Below are 10994 nucleotides of genomic sequence, written 5' to 3'. Positions count from 1 at the left end.
CCAGATTAGTCCATAAATTTACAAAATAGGTTTGTCAGTTCCTTGAGTAGGACTGGGGGTACTTTAATTTTTTAAAAAAATGGAAGAATCTTGTTCATTCAGTCCAATGGTCCCCTGATGAATCACACTAACCAAACATCAGAAAAGAAAACATTCAATACAACGGCTTCTACTAAAAAACTTTCAACCCAATAAATAGCCCACTTCCTGTCTCAAATCTTATTTCTGCGCATGTCCTATTAAATAATATTAAACCACATTGTCTAACTACTTTAACATCCCCCCCACACACACACTCAGTTCCGTTGTGTACTTTTTTTGAAAAAAATAAAAATAAAATTCAATACATTTGCAAAAGCGGGTTCTCCAAATTGCCAGTCACGTGCAACGAACCGACCAATGGAAAGATTCGCTGCATAAGCCCCGCCCACAAGCACTGACGCTTTTGTGTTGTCGCACACAAGCCACACGAGTGCCGTTGGCATACGACCTGTAACCCTGAGCCTACTTCTGTGTCTGCTGCTAAACTGGCAGATCGTCCAAGTTTCCCGAAAATACTAATATGAACGCTGGGATTTATCGGACTGAGAAAAGTGTGTTCGGCAGGAAATCTGCTGGCTGGAAACGCAGAGGTCGACCGAACAAAGGAGTATTGTCTGTTTGGCCGTACTAGCGATCCAGACGATCCAGCTGCTGTATTGGTGTTGCTGTCATGTAGTATGCTGTACCTTTTAGGCCTAAAGCAGTGGTTGAAACTGGGGTAAGTGTTCTTTCTGTAGTTTTTTTGTTAAACTCCGGTCCCCTTTAGTTTTATGTCATGGGCAGACGACAGGCCGATAAATAGTCGTTTGGTTCAGTCGTCGTATTTTATCGTACAATTTCGATACAGTTTTTGAACGCTAATATTTATTAAATAAGAAATTCTGTTTATTGTCAAACGCTGTTAAATCTATCGTTTGCGAATTTGAATCGTCTGCAAAATTTTCATCGTTCAATGAAAATATTGAATCGTCTGCAAAATGATCAAGTTCTGATGGCCCTAATAGGATAGAAGTTTGTTAAAATAAGACTGTAATACTCAAGGATGGTAGCGATCTGCCGGGTGATCGCGATGTAGCTTAATAAAAAACATTAATGTAGGAAATAAATAAAGGAATTAGTCCAGGGGGAAGGGAAGTGACGCGTATTTTTGTTCCCTAATAATAATAATAATAAAGAGAGCTGTCTGACAGGGCCATAAATATGCCCCCCCCCCATTAAAGAGCACTAATCTGTTTGGATTATTGAGAATTCACCTACGGTAAGTATTGATTCACAGAAGGGAGTACTGAGCTAAAAACTGCATTGCAGGGAAATTTTTCATATTCTATAAAAATTTCTTTTTTTTTTTTTTCTCTTCTTCAATAAAAATGGGATTTATTTTTAAATCGCCGGATTTCAATGTCTATAAAAGGAATGAATTGTGTTGTACAGCGCCTTCTGTTATGATTTGCGTGAACAACTCAATTTATAAGCGTGTCCCTTCTATATGTATGTAAAACCAATGGAAATTGCCTTCACCCGACTAGTTCTCATTTCCTCTTCCAGGTGGCGCCACCAGAAGTTCGGTTTTTATGCTGAAATATTTGAAGAAAGCGTGAATTTCAAACGCAGGAGACAATCGTTATAATTGTTACAGATTAATGAAATGTACCATGTATAGTAAATAGTGAGCATGCGCAGTTACTACATGCACTTTATGTTGAAATGCATATTTTTTTAATGAATTAATTTATTTTATTTTTTTTTTTTGTTTAATTTATCTAAATCACTTCGGGACCAGACTTTTTTACCCCTAATTATTGACCTTTCGTCTGCAATACGTGCTTGATGGTGACCTATAGTCCAAAAATGGAAAATGCCTCGCAATTCAACTTCTTTTTCAATCCAGTATTTGTTCCTTGAGGCTGTCGCATTGTTATACTCTCGCTCGCAGCTGTTACTTTCCGATTACACGAAAAACTGAACTTTAAATTGCTTTTTAATATCGCTGCAGACGTTCAGAGGGCGTTGTTGAAAGTATGTCACACGTGTACCTCCAGACGTGACCGGCTAGTGAAATGAACATAGTCACAGCTGCTCACGTGTTTTGGGTGTTGTGTTTGTCTGCCAGTAGTTACTTTTAATTGTTGCAAATTTGTCTCCATATAGCCTCGATACCAGGGCGCATTACGGTACAGCAGACGTATATGGTTAATGAGTCCTTTAAAAAAAAACAAAGAAAAAAAAGAAATAAACAATGATTTGCGCTGTACAAATGTACTGTATTTTTAAACGTACAATCATAATAATTATTATAATTAATACAAAATTGTGTTTAAAAAATTCAGACGACAATTGTTATCAGAAGTGCGCCGTCTGATGGTGGTTCTGAAAAGTTTGTAATTACAAAAATGCTTGTTTGTAAATTTGTATTATTAAAAAAATAAAAAATAAATAAAAATCTTCACGCATGCTCAGTCGGAAATAGTTTGACAACTAAATTATTTTTATATCTTTAGATGTGAATTGTGATTAGATAAAAGTAGGTGGCGTATCCGCGTTCTGTGTACTTCTAACAATGCTCGTCTATGATTGGCTGTCAGGATTGTGTGAAGATGTAATTAGCCCGCATCTTTTGTTGTTTTAAGTTCGCACCGGAAGTATAGAACGTACCGTTCATTGTTGGGGTCGATGGGCTCAGGTGTACATCTCCAGACCAAAGAGGTGTTTCTCTTTTCTGTGGACAGTAATGGTTGGTGGGGGAGGGAGGGGGATGAAGAAAAACCGGAAAAGGAAAGGTAGGGGTAGAGAGAAATATGACCGCCCGCATTCCTTTAGAAAAGTGTAAGGTAGTGAGTGGTTTGTCTTAGACTGTGATACCAACGTAGCTTCACCTTTTCTTCACCCTTCATTTATCTTGCTAAGTGGTGCATGAAACGCCTAGCACGTGAGAGTGTTAATTTTCGCTCCAACGAATTCCAACTATTTCGCTTTAAGGTAACATTTTATACGCATGCGCGAATTTAAAAATTTAAAACGAGATCCCTTAAATTTGTTAAAATTTGGTGGTGGACGAAAGGCAAAACTCCTTTATAACGAATCCGGATAAAAGCAGAGCCTCACTTAAAGCGAATTCAGGTAACAGCAGAATCTCGTTTATAACGAACTTGGGATAAAACCTCGTTTATAACGAACTTGTGATGAAACCTCGTTTATAACGAACTTGGGATGAAACATCGTTTATAACAAATTCGGATAAAACGTCGCTTGTAATGAAAGATAACAATAAAACAATAGTTTATAATGAATCCGGATACCTCGTTTATAACGAATTCGGATAAAACGACCCGTTTTTTTTTAAATCGACCTGGGGATAGAAGCGTGAATTTTCTTTTTATTTAGGAGAGGAGAAAGTCGAATAGACAGGATGGCGCTTTAATTGTTATTGTGCACGTGAGAATTTGCCCCCAACTCGGGTGTCGTGTCCATTTCGTCTGTTTCCACCCAGCTGATTAACAATAATTGTGTGACGCATTTTATTTGACCAAGGATAATGCATACATTCCCACAGTAAATTGCTGCATAGGTAATTAAGCGTGTCCTTGAAATCATCTTCCTGCACATGTACTTGAACCTTATTTGCCCTGTCATTAATTTCTATTAACTGTACATCGCCCACACGAGACGATCGACGCTGACAGAGGGCAAATAGACTAATTGGACTAATATGCTCTCTCTCTCTCTCTCTCTCTCTATCAGTATGGTTCAGGCTTGCTATCCTGATCAGTAAGTCAAAGCAGGAGCTAGTGAGTGTTTAAACGGATTACAAGATTGTATTTTAAAAAGGACTGTTCCATAAGTAAATACAATCCTCTTTTTTTAGATCAGAACATCGATGCAGCAGACAGAATATTTCATATAATTAATTAACAGCCTTAAAATTTAGCCATTTGTTATGTACGGTACTGGGACAGGCGCTAGACTGAAGGATGCCCCCGGCGTGGCACTTCCCTGGCACCAGTACGTAGAGTTCCCCTAAATGGGCCCCCAAACTAGTGCCCTGACACATCGGGCAATCGCCGGTAACGAGAATTTCTATTTATCTGAACGTAATGGCTTTTTTTTATTGGTTATAAAGATTTTTAAACTTGTTGCTGGGCCTTCTGTGTTAATCATTGAGTGAACCACGTGACAAAATATATTTAAGTAAGAACAACATCCACCTGAAATGTAGCAAATCCTCTTTTTATAAATATCGATTTTTTTTTGTAAAATACAAACGGCTGCTCTGAAAAACACGTCTTTCATTATTTCGAAATCCTGATTCTTTCTATCTCTATTTGTCCTTTCTGTATCATTGCTGTCACTTCTTTACAAAGAAAAGAAGTTCAGACTTAAGAGGAATTTCTCGTAGTCCGTTCATACTGTTATCTCGATGTATATATTAAAAGAAAAAAATATATGAAAACAGTCAAGCCTACTTAAGCCTAAACCTATGTGTGTGCGTGTGTGTTCCTAAGCCAGTGCACACATCTGTACGTTCTAGCCTCACGAGCATGCTCTTCTACGTGACCAAGTAACTGAATGCGAACGTGATTCACATGCCCATTTCAGGTCTCGGGAGCTAGCGAACGCGCGCGCGCGCCTGCTTGTGTACACGGTACAGGTCGGTGTTTTAATGGTCTCAGTACGTTTGTAATTTCTGTAGCTTTGATACAAATTGAATTCTGTTTGCAGTCTCAGTTGGGGGATTTAAAAAAAAACGAACTGACGAAGAAAGAAAGGGGGGTGAAATAAAAACTCATTGTTTATTTGATCTCAAAAAATTCCACGGCGTCACGATATTAACATTTTAACGGCGCTACTCCGTAATTTCCCCTCAACACTCTTTTTATTTCGACCACCAGACGTCACCACTGTGCTGTTTATATTTGTATTGCATTTTATAATAGAAATGCTGTACGAAGTGATATAAGTAATCGCACGGGCCCCCATAATTCATTCTGCAACCTCTAATGATCAATTTAGTTCTAATAAACACCGCAAGAGGGCTGCAGAGTTTAATTGTTCGAGTCAGAAGTCAAGTTGGCCTTCAATCGAGATTTATCTGTCCTGAGATGCCTTTCTCTACGGAAGCCGCTTGGTAAATACTAAAAAAATAACCCTGGAAATGGAGGGAAGAGAACTTTCCCTTTTCGTTCTGCTTCGGGGAGTTTACCAACACAGTTCCCATCCATGTGGACCCAGTTACTGGGGATGACTCACTCATTCCGAATCCGAGGGAAGCTGTCCTGTAACTTTGCGAAAAATGTACCCCCGGGTAATGTGCGTCTGGTCTAGCAACGTATTATGCGGGGAGCTCCGATGTCTGTTGGATACCTGGGATAAGTGTGCCGTATCTTAAGTAGAGGAGGGGCAACTGTGGCGTGTTTTTTTTTCATTTTAATATTTTTAATATTTAGCAATGTTCTTATATCAATAGCTTTTTGATTTTCCCGCTTTTAAATCTATGGTTAAAAACAAAAATTTACCGTTACCAACCAATAATACTGATAACAATATAAAATCACTGCGTCTGTATAATTCAGGGAATCAGACACGCGCAGAACAATGGAAATGAACGTAAAACACGTGGCATTATAAACGAAATGAACGTAAAACACGTGCCACTATAAACGAAATGAACATCAAACACGTGCCATTGCAAATGAAATGAACATAATTCACGTGCCACAACGAATGAAGTTAGCAAAAAAATCTCAAGGCACTGAAATGTTAAGTTTGTCGTTTGGTAGCGACTGACAGAAGACGACATTATACCTCGAATATAGATACTGTATTTTTGTAAAAAGTGAAAAATAGACATAATGTTAGTCAGACTCGTGCATAACAATGGAAATCAACAAAAAACACGTGCCATTGTAAATGAAATGAACATCAAGCACGTGCCATGACGAATGAAACAAGCAATAAAACCACGAGACAAAAATATTAACTTTATCGTTTGGTAGCGACTAGCAGAAGCGAATATAAATATTTTCGTAAATTTGTAGTAAAAACCTTGGAAAGATGAACAAGAAAGAAGTGAATATTAAATTCGCTTTTTACTTTACCTCCCTGCTTACGCGGTTCTGTCTGAAGGTTATTTACCCTCTTCGGAGCACAGTGACTCGTGTGGAATTCGATTCCAGCCACTTAACTTTCTTCTTCCGTGTTTGCTTCATCTCTGAGTGTAGGTAATTAGGCCTCCACTGCGTTGGTGCAATCTTTTCCCTTTCCTCTTCTTTTACTAGAATCCCCCATCACTTCCAGACCCCTGTTTTGTAGCTCCTTTTCATTAAAACGCAGATAATTTTAGAACCAAGGGTTCCTCCCTACCTCTTGAACGTGCAACTAAATAGAAAAGTCTGTGGGTAGCTCACTTCTTTTCCAGCACTGAATATCGCGCAGGATTTATGCGAGAATTGATTTTAACTGCAAGCACAATTTTCTGGCTGTTTTCATTCACCTTCTCGTATTTCGTTAAAGTGAAATCTAAAACTCCTTCGGATAGTTTTTAGAGTTTTTTTTTTAGGGGGTGGGGGGGGGAATAACTATATACTAGACTCCAAACGTTGACTGACAGAGGTATAATTATTACGAATTTTATGGAAAATTTCGAAAATCTATAAAATAATGCCTGTATTTTATCTTTCCTATAATGTGCAGCGTATCCGTTGTAGGATCGAGGGAAAATTGCATCTTCCTGTGATTTTAGAATAGCTCCAAGGGCTCGTGAGGCTTTTTTGATTTTTTTTTAAATATCCGTAGTACATTCGGGATGAAAAACTTGACTTTATTACAGATCATCTTGGACCACGGATTTTTTCTGTAAACTGGAGTTTTACTCCCACCAAAGGGTAAATTAATCACGGCATATATGGTGACGTTTCATGGCCTTAGTTTCCTTGGTGCAATTAAAAAGAGAAACATAGCATTTTGCATCTTCCAACGAAATAAATATCGATTTATTTGAAGAGTTTGGTACATCGTTGTCTGCAATTGTTGATAAACAATTTTATTCTTTTCTTTTTAACTCCCTTTTTTCGCCCAAAAGAAAAGAGATCAGAAGTAATTTTCTCCTCGGATTTAATGACTGTCATGTGGTATGTGAAACCCGATAACTCGCACCAATGAGTGTAAACAGATATTAGATAACGAATTAAAGAGTGATTTTCATTTTATTTCTTCTTCTTCTTTTTCTTTTTTCATCTGTTTATCGCAGCCACATCATTAATTCTTCGGAATGCGTTTACCACAGCAGATGGCAGTACTGTAATCTGTATCCGTATGTGATCCTTCAGAAATTTGACCTTGGGGAGATGACAAATTACGGGTTGTCACTTGCACGGAAAGAATAAAAACGAATTAACCAACAGTGAAATCAGAGTTCGCTCTTTGGGTGTTCATTTGCAGATTGGTCGATGTGAAATGGGAAAATAATTTATGGATAATGGACAATATGAATTCCTGGATCGAAGTTCTTTTCCTTTAGCCACCACGGGTTCAAAAATACCTCTTCCTAGCTTTATCCAGGAAAAAAAAGGTTACCACACGACACGTTCTCTTGATTTTTTTCTCTCTCAGGTGAACACGCATGCTCATCTGAGACCACACAGGTATACAGTTCATCGACTTAAATTCTAACTCTAAGATAGAGCAAAAGAACGCCCATTTCATTTTAGCAGATCTCAAGATGGACTCAAAATGTTGGAAAATTTTTCCACCTTAAAAGCGTTTATTGATTTATCTGGGTTTTATTATACAAATACGTAACTGTAAAAGCAAAATACAATCATTACCGTGCGTAGAAATCGCGTGAGCACAAACCGGTCAGCTCAAACGCGTGTGCTACTGCGCTAATCAGGCTGCATCTATGAACAAGATGTTATAGAAGTCTTTGCTTTCCTTGCCAAACTCCAAACCCTCTTTTCGTATGGGCCAACTTCAAGGACCACCTCTTCTGGGTTCGTCGGAAATCTCTCGTCATTGAACTCTGTTATTGGATGACCTCCCATCGCAACCCCAGGGCTTTGGACGAACTCTGAAATAGTTGCATATCACAGACAGACATCCCAATCGGGACTGAAGTTTGAGCCCACTCTTACTTCACATCATAAACATCAGTTGTGCGATCGGTTTTTCCTAATTCCCTTGTTCAGTCACTGGATGACGACCTCCTGCAGTTTGGGAATTATAAATCGTATTGCCATGGTATCTTGCAGCAGGTATTCCTCACTCCCATCCAAATTGAAACTAATTTAATTGTAACTCTTTCCTACCTTAGTATAGTATCCCTAAAGCATCTCTAAACGTCTCGAACGCTATCCACAAGAGAGCATTAGCGCTAGTTAATGATCGATTGATTTACAAACTCACGTCAGTCCCTATCACACAAATGTTAAGTTTATTCTGCATGTCTTTCTTACACATATTTCCGTGGACACTGTTCTTCCGAATGAGTGTCTCTAATTCCACCTCTCTCGTCGAAACCGGTTCGAACAGTTCCTAAACTCACCGAATTAACCTCTCTTCTTTGTCTTCTACGTTCATCCCTTCTAATTCTGTTCTTCGGATATATCCTCGGTCATATATTTCGTGAAAATTACAACTCGCAGACAGAGCGTATATCTAAACAAGAACCCAAACCTGTGGTTAGTGTTCAAACAGAAACGCACACTGGATGGGCTATTTTTCTATTTAAAGCTCAAGCAGTGGAACAAATTCTAAGCGCTTTATTTATGAAATAAAGTGAATCCCGTCGGAAAAGGAAAATAGCCTACTTGAAAAGATATACGAGGGATTCATGTTGTAAGATGTCAAGACGATTGCTTCCTTATGTTAGACCAACTCTTTTCAATTGGATAAGATTTTTACGCTCTGTTTAGTCATTCTCAAAGGACTTTGCTGGGACGAACTTAACTTGAAAATCGTTGTGGATACTCTTTTGTGAGTTTTTTCCTTTGGTACAATTAATCATCGATGAAACTTTGCTTAACTAATCCCTGAACTGATTCTTCAGCGTGTTTCGAGGCCAGTTGGCCAGCTTGAATCAAACATCGTATAGAAGCTGGTGATGGAATAATGCAGAAGCCATTGTCGATTATTATTTCGATTACAACAAATCATTTGATTATTTCGATTATGGAAAATCATTCGATTTCGGAAAAGTATTCGATTATAGCTCATCATTGAATTATATCATTCGATTATGGTAAATTATTCGTTACTTCATTCGAAAGCTATAATCGAACGATTTCATTCGAATATGGAAAACAAATATTCATTGGTTAATGGAAACTCATCGGATTATGGAACATCATTGGATTATGGAAAATCGCTCAATTATTTCATTCGAATGATGTAATCGAATTATGCCATTCGGTGATTTCATTCGATTACTGAAGGCTCTCGATAAGCTCGTCACTACAAGCTATGGTGTTGGCAATGCGAATTATGATCAGCTCATTCATTTTTAGGTTTAAACGCAAAAAAGGTACGCCAAGGCCCTAATGGAAATCGATGCCTGTTAGTGTCAGAAGCGCCAGTTTATCAAATCCGATCGATACTTAGCTATTTCTCGTTATATTGTTTTTGACTGCATTGGGCCCCCGTTAATTTTCTAGATTGTCATCCCACTCAGGTGTACCATCGTCGAAACCAATATAAATCGCTCGGCGAAGTAATCTGACCCTATCTTCGTAGACGCCTAAACGTAGCAGCCATTTGTAAATCACGTTAATGGAGCTCCTCCATGGTTTTCGAGGCGAGTCAATAATCGTGACATTTTCTGGGGGGAAGAAAAAAATTAGTGGAATTAAAAACGCATCATTGCCCTAACATGGCAATGACGTTTTTCATCTGTTAGCCGCTAATATCCTGTCGCTTCATTTGCTTGTTAGGATGACATTTTCATCTCTAATGGGTTGCGGTATTTATCTTGCGCACTGCACTTAAAAGAAGTGGGTAACGTCCCTTGCATCTGCTGCCTTTATCTGTTCCTTATAATCGTGACACAAATTACAGTCCATACTTTCACTCTCTGTCTCTCCGAAATCTTAATGCGACAGAACAACCATTAACAGGGACCCCAGTAACAAAAAAACAACAACCACGCAAACTTAAAACTATTTTCAAGGCTTTTTAAAAACCAAGATGGCCGACCCTCTTTCTGGAAACCTTCGTCTTGTCCCACTCATTGCTATTTGAGAGTTTTATTTTATTTTATTTTTTTCGTCTGTCATTTTTGAACAGTTGAGAACAACGCCCTCTGTACGTGATCATCTAATCTATATGCATTCGTATTTGGGTATATCTAAATCGGGATATTATCGTGGAATACAAAGGCTGATTCTAAAATCGAAAAAAACGAAATTTATGGGATGTATTCAAGATATTAGCATAGTCATCAGTATGGGGGAATTCTCCTATTTGCATATTGGCTAATCAATCGTTGTAGTGTGACAGCGCAGTAGGAGGAAGATTCTTTGGTAGTTAGCGCAAACTTGTGTTCCTTATTTTTGAGATGTCATTTGCATTTTAAAGACTTCTTTAGCCGGATGATATGTAGATTAGAATAGAAAGAAGAAGCTAAAAATAGGTGGATGTTTGGCATTTTTGAATTAGCCTGTGTATGTGTTTATAGGAGAGCGTACACGACAATTCTCCATCAGTCTGAGAACTGGTGACCGTCTATTTGAATGTCGAATAATGGTGTCCATTCACATACCGAACTCCAGTGACAAAGATGGGTGTTAGAAGAAGAAGAACATTTTCTTGAGTCATACATTTCGTTCGTTTTTAGTCAGGAGCTGTCTTTGTAGGAGTTCAAGGACCGCTCGTAAATGGATTTCTCGGCTTAGAACAGAGATATTTTTCCAGAGGAGAGGAATGAAAGCGTCTTTGCTGTGAAGCTTCGATGATAAAAATATCTA

General features: G+C 38.3%; 1 protein-coding gene across 2 annotated transcripts in view; it reads left to right on the top strand.

Moving 5' to 3' along the window:
- The first annotated feature begins 476 nt into the window (after positions 1–476).
- The window catches only part of LOC150079698 (uncharacterized), a 65270-nt gene continuing 54752 nt past the window's right edge, over positions 477–10994 (top strand). For both annotated transcript variants that reach the window (XM_090383620.1, XM_090383619.1), the window contains exon 1: positions 477–760. The gene's annotated coding sequence lies outside the window, so the exon portion shown is untranslated. The remainder of the gene's footprint in view (positions 761–10994) is intronic.

Source organism: Mastigoproctus giganteus, chromosome 10 (assembly GCF_048544385.1).
Source record: "Mastigoproctus giganteus isolate SK-2022 chromosome 10, ASM4854438v1, whole genome shotgun sequence".
NCBI lineage: Eukaryota > Metazoa > Arthropoda > Arachnida > Uropygi > Thelyphonidae > Mastigoproctus > Mastigoproctus giganteus.
Note: the sequence above shows the minus strand (reverse complement) of the source record. Positions and strands in the feature narration are given on the sequence as shown.